This window comes from Camellia sinensis, chromosome 4 (genome assembly GCF_055761805.1).
Source record: "Camellia sinensis isolate YWXY chromosome 4, ASM5576180v1, whole genome shotgun sequence".
Lineage (NCBI taxonomy): Eukaryota > Viridiplantae > Streptophyta > Magnoliopsida > Ericales > Theaceae > Camellia > Camellia sinensis.
This window is the reverse complement of record NC_138964.1, coordinates 154,849,282-154,856,879: the sequence shown is the minus strand read 5'-3', so window position 1 is coordinate 154,856,879 and position 7,598 is coordinate 154,849,282. Positions and strand designations below refer to the sequence as shown.

At 35.1% G+C, this 7,598-nt stretch overlaps 3 non-coding genes across 3 annotated transcripts; all 3 read right to left on the bottom strand.

Moving 5' to 3' along the window:
- Positions 1–333: 333 nt before the first annotated feature.
- Positions 334–409, bottom strand: LOC114315125 (small nucleolar RNA snoR122). The gene has a single exon (XR_003647668.1). It is a non-coding gene; the product is annotated as a small nucleolar RNA snoR122 (small nucleolar RNA).
- Positions 410–899: 490 nt separating this feature from the next.
- LOC114315123 (small nucleolar RNA R44/J54/Z268 family) lies at positions 900–987 on the bottom strand. Its single transcript, XR_003647666.2, has one exon. It is a non-coding gene; the product is annotated as a small nucleolar RNA R44/J54/Z268 family (small nucleolar RNA).
- A 377-nt stretch (positions 988–1,364) lies between these two features.
- LOC114315124 (small nucleolar RNA R44/J54/Z268 family) lies at positions 1,365–1,451 on the bottom strand. The gene has a single exon (XR_003647667.1). It is a non-coding gene; the product is annotated as a small nucleolar RNA R44/J54/Z268 family (small nucleolar RNA).
- Between the last annotated feature and the right edge of the window lie 6,147 nt (positions 1,452–7,598).

Here is a 7,598-nt window from a genome sequence, read left to right as displayed (position 1 = left end):
ATGCAAACTGATTCAAATGAACAAAAAGGTATAATCAAACAATGCAAGTTGTACAAGTCTAACTACTACAAATTACACTAACATGGAACACAGATTTTTCACTGTGGGTGGTTGACTCAGTGGCAACAACTACATATAACATCTCCATATTTGACAATACATGCATTTCAACACCATAATATGATTTCAGGTAAACAATGCATGTGGTAGTGAGTAGAGATATTTAGCAAGTTAGCAAAACACATTTTTAGGATTTCAACAATGTCACATAGTGATTGTGGAATTAACTGTGAAAATCAAAACAAATGGTAAGGTCAGATCCGAATTGGGTTTTGCCTCAGAGGTAGTGACAATCCGATATCATCATTTGGATGTCTGATAATACGTGCAAATAAATGCATCATAGGCAAACCAAGAAATGGGCTTTTGTTGGGTACATAGGGTATCAAAACAGAGTTGTATCACGACTTACAATTACAAAGATTAATTGCCCTAATCCAAAACTGCACGACAAATAATAATTATGTGAAAAGAACAAACAATGCTCAGGAAAAACTAATTCACCATTGAACTTCTCCTTCCCTCAGTTAAAATCAACCAGAACACAAATCACAATTTAATTACATTATACATGCAGCACAAATGCTGCATTATTCTTATAGATAAATGCAAGAAAACCCAATATAAAAAATTATAAAATAAACACATCCAGGAAAGAGGAAGTGAACCAGTTCAAAATCAACTCTTAAAATATAAATTTGACTTGTAAAAAATGGGAACAAGAAAACAGAAGACAAAGTTAAACTTGACAGAGCTCCACCCCAATACGCAAACATAAAGAGAGGGAATAAATTCAGCAAAAGTAATACCCAAACCATTCTACTAAATGTGACAAAGTTTGTGCATCAAAGAGATTCCCAAAGACAAATCATCATACTCCGACATGGGAGTGCTGATGTCCCTGTCTATTTTATCATCACTTGCACAAACTGTTGTCCAAATGAGCAATATTCAATCATTTTTGAAGTAATTTGGATCATAGTGTTTTAAAAATGGCTGTCATCCATGTAATCAAGAAAAAAAAAAAAATAATACCATAATTGGTCATCAAACAAGTGCCTCAGATTTAGGTTTATATCATTGGACACTCATAGTATATTTAAACCCATCTTTGGCACAATAATCATATCAAATCATAGAAACCCAACCATCTCAATAGTTTCAGACATCAAAGAATTAAAACTTACATAAATACATATATATATATATACATTTATACATAAAATCTAGAATTGCATGGACATTAAAATCACAGTATATTGCAAACTCGCAAAAGCGATCTCATTGAATTGTTTTATACATAAAATGCATCAGAGAGATTCCCAAAAGACCAAGTCATCTTCCTCGAATGGAGTGCTGATGTCCCTGTCTATTTTATCATCACTTGCAAATTATCAAAAATGTAATCTTTACATACCTTTATGAAAATGAAAAAAAAAAAAAAAAAAAAAAAAAAAAAAAAAAACAACAACAACAACAACAACATCATTTAATCAAGCAAAAATGTAAACCAACAATAGGGTCTGTAACCCAAAACCCAATTTTTATATTACGACTTGGAGTTAATTTCATCAACACCACAATCAATAAGCAAGCACTACTTTCCTTAATAGTTAGTGAATCAAAAAACAAAACTCATCATAAACTATCAAATATAGAAAACAATGAAAAAAATTGATTCTTTTCTAAGCAAATTGCCACATAAACTTCAAAAGATAATATGAAAATCACAACTCTTAACCATTCGAGCAACAAATCACAAGCTAAAAGAAACGCAGCTCATAGAAAAAATAAATCCCTAATCCTATGAAATCCTGTTTTCAATATTTTGAACAGATTTCAGTAGGTACTAGTGAGATGGCCGCGTGCAAGGCACGCCATCTCATGCCCATTATTGGTGCCCATTAAAAAAAAATAAAACCATAATTTAAAGAAAAAAGGAATACAACTCTAGTTAATAGGATTGATTGGCAAGTGGCCCTAATTTTATTTTTTTATTTTTTTGTAAGGAATACAACTCCATTAAAATTATTTTTTCATAACTGTTTGTTGTTATTATTACTAATTTCTTAGTTGAATTCCTAACACAAGGTTAAATTTTACAAAACTGACTCCCAATATTCTCAACATGGACATGTATAGTAAATCAAGTAGACGTGCATAATTGGATTTTGGCCTAAGATCAACAACCATTGTTCATTAGGATACCCTGCAAACAAAAATGACATGTTGAATGTAGACAATTACCTCCAAACGAGTTCGGAAAATTTACCATGTATAGAAGAAACAGAGAGCTAAGAAAGGGCATATTAAACTTCACACCAGGGCTAAAAGTGTGAATTTATTGTTGCATAAGAGGTGACACTTTTGTTCATATGGTAAATCTTTTTGGTTTGCGATACAGTTGATGCAACTTTAACCTTCTAATTAAGTTAAACATATCTACAAGAGAAATTATGAACTCTCAAAACACAAATATAAACTCTCCATACCTCCAAAAAACCAAAAAAAAAAAAAAAAACCAAAATGCCCAAATCTAAAAGTATCTATACAACTTACAAAGGTGAAACTTTGTAAACTTATCACCCAAAATGCAACAAAAAGTTTCAATTTCAGGCTTTAGCCCACAAAAATGACAAACATTCAATCACCAAGCTCATGAACATTTAAAAATAAAAAAGATTAAAAATCCATTAGTAATCACATATAAAACATAAAACAAGTTTTAGAAAAAACAAACACACACACACAAATCAAAAGATTTAAATAATAAGTAGAGAGTTACCCTCAAAGGAAGGAGAGCTAGTTGTTAATTTAATGACCCTGACTACCACATTACCACCAAAGCTCTTAAATTTTTCTGAACCAAAAATAGAAAAAGAAACTAACCAAATTTGAAAATATGAAAGAAACAATGAATGTAAAGCTAATACAATCATCAATATTCATTCCCTTAGAACTACCCATGAAAAATAAAAATAATTAAAGAGGACAAAGAAGCAATTCTTATTCAATAAGAAAACAAATAATTGGTTGAAAAGTATAAGGGTCTTCTCTTTATTTTTCTGAACATATACTAAACAAATTTAGGATCGTCAACTAGAAATCCCAAACATCTTAGTCAATGCATAGTATTATAGATTTAATTACATATCACCAAAAAAACAAAAAAGTTGAAAAACAATAACAAACACATTGAAGTCAGTTTTGTAATTCTGCACAGCTGAAAATAGCCCAAAAGACCCTAAACTAATTTCACTGTTCACCATCACAGTAACAAAACCCCAAGCAAATCAACTGAACAAGAACTATATTCATACTAAATGGTTGCAATTTGCAAATTGCGCACAACATTGACTGAAACAAAGCACAGCTTCTCCTTCACATTGCCATAATGAAGGTCTCACCCAGAGTAGCAAAGAAGAAAATTAAAAAAAAAATAAATAAATAAAAATAAGAAAAGAAACAGAGATACACATAGTATTGAAACCCAACTCTACACTTTCTCTTTCAACAAAAAAGGAAGGAAAAAATAACAAATTAAAACTACCAAAGGATACACATCAGATGCCTCATAATCTTCTTCATAAATCTCAGGTTTATATTAAAAAAAAAGAAGAAGAAATAATTTAGGGTTTTAGAGAGAAGATATGATGAAGGAGAAAGGGAAAGATGGGATCAAAAGAGAACACAAAATCATCCAGGGATATAATAAAAACTCCATTCGATCCATGCTTTATATATACATACATATATATATATATATATATATATATATATATATATATATTGTATAGATCTTGGAATTAGGGTTTAGGTTTGGCACAAAGCTTGTTGTGAGTGTATATATATCTATCTAGAGGTTTCGCAGCTAGGGCACAACAAAGGATCTCTGTTGCTGCCAGGTCTGGTGGTGACCGAATGGGTAATATCTACGGCTACGCTTTCTTCGCCGGATATTATTAGATTGGGACCGTCCATTTAAGGGTTTTTTGGTTTTGCCCTTTTGGTGACTCTTTATGCGTGTAATTGGACTTGTATTATTTTGATTCTTTCGGTCTTTGAATTTTTAAGTATGATAAATTTGATTTTGAATTAAATGTTTCTTTTACAAATGATTTATTTTAAGGATAAAATTATCATACATCTTATTTAGTATTTGTGTGAGTGATTTTTTGACCACACTGTTAACTCAGTATTCAGCTGGAGAGCACTGGCAGAATAGATGGCACCTGTTTGACCTGCAACAGAAAGAGAAGATTCCGGCGGTGGTTCGTCCACCCGGGGTACTCCGATGATCAAGTCAGTATATCTCTCAAAGATAATCAATAGTGCTAAACTCACTATTCAGAATATAAATTGCGTACCTTAGACCCATGGGGGTGCCTATCTTTTATAGCAAACTCAATCCTAATCCCAATAGAAGCCTAACTCTAATGGATTTAGGATTATTGCTAATCTTGGACTCCCAGTAGGATTAGGATAAACTCTCTAAGAGTCTTATCTTTACCCAAACTGAAGTCTTCTCCCATTCTAGGATTCTTATCCCTTATCCGCTTATCTCGGATTCTGGTATTGCCTCAAAATACCTCGGCAGTGCCCCAAATATCTCGGCAAACATGATCTGCCCATGTAGCACCTCGGCTAACAACCTCGGCCACGTGGACTACCCAAAAAATATGTCCCCACAACTGCCCCCTAGGTTCTATTGCCTCAGCAAACTGAGGTGATGGAACCTATATTATCTCTTTCATCTAGCACGTCGGCTAAGCTTGCTTCATCATTTATTGCCGAAGTCAGAACTCGTCGGCTCAATATGATCCAAACCTATAGTCTGCTTTCATCAAGGCTTTGGAACCAACAACCAAATTCGTTCAAGTTTCTCCGCCGAAACTGTCCTTCTAGCCGAGGTATTTGTTTCATTAAATCAAGAACTTCAAGAGTCTTTCTTCATGCGTATGAGCTAGCACGCACAATTTTTCAACAGTTTCTGTCACGCATCTTTCCTCTACTGAGCCGTGTCTGATACACGTCATTAAGTCGCCTTGTATCTGCGTATTTGATCAAAATCTCTTCACTCTCTCCGTCTTTTCTCTTTTGTATCTTCGTTTTTGTTTAAACTTTCTCTTTCAAATCCTCTATTGCTGCTTTTGCGATGCTTTCTGCAACCAGTTTCATTCTACTCTCTGGTGAGGCTTCTGCTACACTTCCTTACTTATAGCCATCATCAGATCCCGGCGAACTTTACCTCGGCTTCATTGCTTTACTCGTTCATGTCTTTTGATCATTTAACCTGTATCTTGAATTTCACCATGCATTGAACATGTACTGTCTTTGTATCTTGTACTTTTTTGTTACTTAAACAATTTATTCTTTAACGTCAGGCCGACGTGTCTTCTTTCCTTATCTGAATGCATTTTTTAACTTCTTCTTTCAAGTGTTTTGAATGTTTATCCTCTTCCTAATGCCTTGTATGATTCCATACTTAAAATATAATTTGCATGCCTTCAACATACACCTTAACTGTGCAATCTCCCCAGGTTAACATACCTCGAATAAAACTTCCAACCTTGCTTATCTCGGTCTCGGTTTAACACTTGAAAACATTGTAACAAATATTTTCACAAATGTTGCTTAGCGATCCCGGGTTTACCCTTGTTGTACAGTGATCCGGACATGGGTCCGTAGATGTTGGTAGTTGTTCTTTATCTTGTTTACATCCTTTTTACTTCGTATTTGAGTTATAGAATGTGTTGGGCAGGTTTGTTACAGGTTGGTTGAGTTTAGAAACCAAAACTAGTTGCTCAGATTTTTGGCCTGTCCGCTCGAGCGGGGGTGTTGGCGCTCGAGCGGGGAATACACCCATCCAGTATTTCTTGTGCAGTGTTGTACGCTCGAGCGTGGGTTTGGCCGCTCGAGCGGGGTTGTGTGAGTTCCGCTTGAGCGTAGAGTTGGGAGCTCGAGCGGAGGCCTGGTTCTGTAAAAGTGCTGGGAGAGTGCATTCTGCGCTCGAGCGGGAGTTGGTGCGCTCGAGCGGAAGTCTGTGAGTTACGCTCGAGCGGAGTGTTTTACGCTCGAGCGGACCACTGAGTTTTAGCTCCGTGTTTTGACTTTTCAAATCACTTTTCCACTTCCTCTTCTCTCTCCTACTTTTCTAAAAACACCATTGTTGAGCCTCTCACTCTAGATACTACCTTATCTCTAGGTTTTGATCTAGTAGGAGTGATTTGCTCACCTTTGGCCTTTACAAAAAAGTTGTTGATCGTCGAGGGCTATATTTTAATCTGAAAATTTTGAATTTTAGAGCACGTTGGGTTTTGTCACCTTCTCCTTTTTGGCTTAAACTTCGAGGTAGGGATATCCTACTCCTCTCTATGGATTTTGTCTTTAAATTTTGGTATTTTGAGATGTTGGGCTTGGTTTGGTAATTTTGTGAAAGTTTGGGGCTTTTGTGTAATTTTACAAAAGTTGGGGCTTTATTCATAATAAACCTGGATGCATGTTTGGCATAGAGAAATTGAATGAATGTTAAATCATTGATGAAAATGGGACCTAAGGGTTGAAATGGTAATTATGGATAACGACCTAATTACATTATTGATTAATTGGGATAATTAATGGTGAGAAATGAGGAAATGAAATGTTGATTGAATATCCATTTGTGCATTTATTTTCTGTTTAGAAATAACTGCTTGGGCTATCGATGGAGGATAGTCGTGATTGTTGTAGACAATGCATCATGATTAGGCAAACTGAAACTAATCAATGAAATGTGTCATGGAACTTGACAGTTGATAGAATACATTAACTGTATGTATCGGGTGATTGTATATAGAACCATTGTGTTTGTATACGTTATGTGTAGAGGAGGAGAAAGGGGATGTACTCCGCGGTTTAGGGGAAGATAGGGGATGTACCTCTAAACCGGTTAGTGTTGGGAGAAGATAGGGGATGAACTCCGTAGATACAGCTCATATGCTTGTCTAGAGAAGTGAAGATAGAGCTCATATGCTTATCTTTGTGATGTGTGGATATAGCTCATATGCTTATCTGTGGATATTGTAGTTATACATATTTGTTGTAGAATGTGGATATAGCTTATTTGCTTATCTGGGAATGTGGATATTGTTGTTATACATATCTGTCGAGAATGTGGTTAGTGCTTATATGCCTATCCGTTGAAAAAGGGAAAAATGAAAGGAAACTTTGACTCATAAGTCGTATGACATAAATATGTGATTTATGTGATTGTATCAGTGTTGGCCATCTATCAATTGCTAATATTTTAGGCATTGTTCATGGTTGGTTTAGTGTATTTCTACTAGGCTGTGGCTCACCCTATATGGGAATATCTTTTTCAGGTGCAGGTTTCATGCCACCTCCAAGGACATAGCTGGGAGGCTAGAGGCGGACATACTTTTGCCGCTTAACTTTTGATGTATTACATGTAACTTCAAGCCAAGGGCTTAATGTGTAAACGAGTTAGTACTCTTTTGTTGTATCCAAGTGTTAACTTGGAAAGATGTAAGCCCGTAGGG